This window comes from Pseudophryne corroboree, chromosome 2 (assembly GCF_028390025.1).
Source record: "Pseudophryne corroboree isolate aPseCor3 chromosome 2, aPseCor3.hap2, whole genome shotgun sequence".
NCBI lineage: Eukaryota > Metazoa > Chordata > Amphibia > Anura > Myobatrachidae > Pseudophryne > Pseudophryne corroboree.
This window is the reverse complement of record NC_086445.1, coordinates 706,582,342-706,584,421: the sequence shown is the minus strand read 5'-3', so window position 1 is coordinate 706,584,421 and position 2,080 is coordinate 706,582,342. Positions and strand designations below refer to the sequence as shown.

The 2,080-nt window shown below is 40.4% G+C and overlaps 1 pseudogene; it reads left to right on the top strand.

Annotated features, from left to right (window-relative positions):
- Nucleotides 1-1,725: 1,725 nt before the first annotated feature.
- Nucleotides 1,726-1,844, top strand: LOC135052762 (5S ribosomal RNA; annotated as a pseudogene).
- Nucleotides 1,845-2,080: the final 236 nt, after the last annotated feature.

Genomic DNA, 2,080 nt, shown 5'->3' with positions numbered 1-2,080 from the left:
AACACATCTTATATAATAACTAAAAGCACAAAAGATGTAATTATTGAATTCCCGGCCATAGTGAAACTGCTCCGTCTGTGGTCCTATTACTATGACTACCAAACAGGGAATTAGGCAGATCTTATGGTCCACACTTTCTACATTCATCCTCCAACCATCCCTCAAGGGGAAATAATGCTCATATACGCCACTTCCGGTCACGGAGTCAATACTCCGAGTATAACTGAATCATTTCGATCTAATAAGCCATTCCCTATCATTTACCTCACCTCTGTGTTAATGAACCGAACCCGCTATGAATCCTCCATGTATTAATTTTATTTTAATTTAATTTAATTTTATTTTCTTTACTACCACACACCTCTTATAAAAACCAATCGCAGCAAAAAATATAGTCAGTGAATTTCCGGTCACGGTGAAATTGATCTGTTTATAGCTCTATCACCATGACTACCAAACAGGAAGTGAGGCAGCCTTGCTGGTCCACACTCCCTTCAATCATCCTCTAACCATTCCTCAAGCGGAAGTGATGCGCATATACGCCACTTCCGGTTACGGAGTAAATACTCCGAGTATATTAGAATCATTCTGATTTAATAAATGATTCCCCATCATCCACTTCCCCCCTGCGTCAATTGATGAAACTCACTATGAAACTTATTTAGCCGCGTACATAATCAAAAAAACTGTGGATGGGATACGCGCCACCTCCGGGTTCCGTAACCGGAAGTGACGCGTCACTACAATGTGAAGCGTCAGGACGCGTTATCGTCAGTTCATGCACGCAGGCCTCCGATCATAGGGCTTTTTCCTTGATCTCAGCCATCACAGTTAGGCTTTAATATTTATTAGTTTCGATTATCCTGTTTTAAGTTTTAACTTAGAATCTCTGCAGGTATGCAAATCTACATCACATGATATAATCCCACATCACTTCCGCCCTTTTGAAACCGGAAGTGAGGTGAAGAGTATGGCAAGCATATCACATGATGTATACACATTTCCTGTTTTCTAGCGATTGGTCCTTATCTGAGACCACTCCCCCCCCTTTGGCCTTAAATAGATAGCTTTCCACTATTTTCTCACACAGTGAACAAGCCACCTCAGGTGAAACGGCCGTCTGTGTTATGTGGTGCTGAACAGTGCACGGTTCAGCCCACCATCTTTCCTGGTATCGTATCACCTATGTTAAATTTTGATATTTGATATTTAATTTTGATCTACCAACAGGTAATTTGCTGAATTCCCTTTTCTTGCCATTTTTTTCTTTTATTTCGATCATTGTGACAAACAAGTAATATACTGCATTATTGACATTCAGTTCTCCTTTTTATATTTCTAAAACCTACCCCAGTTGCTCCAAGAGAAACAAACTCTCACCTAGGACAATATATGATTATATGATCCCTATCTTGGAACTTTGATTACCTAAGAAAACTTTAAGATATCTGTGTAATTCCACCCCTTTTTTCTACAAGCACAGGCAACCCGCCTCTCTCGTCCACTATCCATCACTATATGGTGCGGCGAATAACAGGGGGCGGGCCCTGTACTTAATTGTTTCCTATACCTCACTCATTCAGCACTCACTCATCCAAAAGGCCAGTCATCTAAATTCCTGGCAATACGACAACAACTGATAGACTGTGTATCCTAATGGATAGTAGAAGTGCTCTTTTGGTATGTGCCAATAACCATACACTCTCTCATTCACAATCCATGTGATATTACTGCCATATCTCTCTGGTTACGCCCAATCTCGCCTGATCTTGGAAGCTAAGCAGTGAGGAGCCTGAATAGTACCTAGGTGGGAGACTACTAGGGAATATCAGGTGCAGTAATAGACACCTGTATCCAAATGTGAAAAGCAGAAGTGCTGGAGCAACCTTTGACCTTACTGAATTTCATCCCTTTTTTTCCCTCTCTCAATTGTCTGATCACAGACTTGTTAAATATATTATTATCTGTGTACATGAAACTGGAGTATTGGAGCAATAATGTGCATCTGATTTCAGATTCGAGAAAGTTAGAATTGGCAATTTACCTCCTACTAGGATACCAGGATAAATTCATCACAATT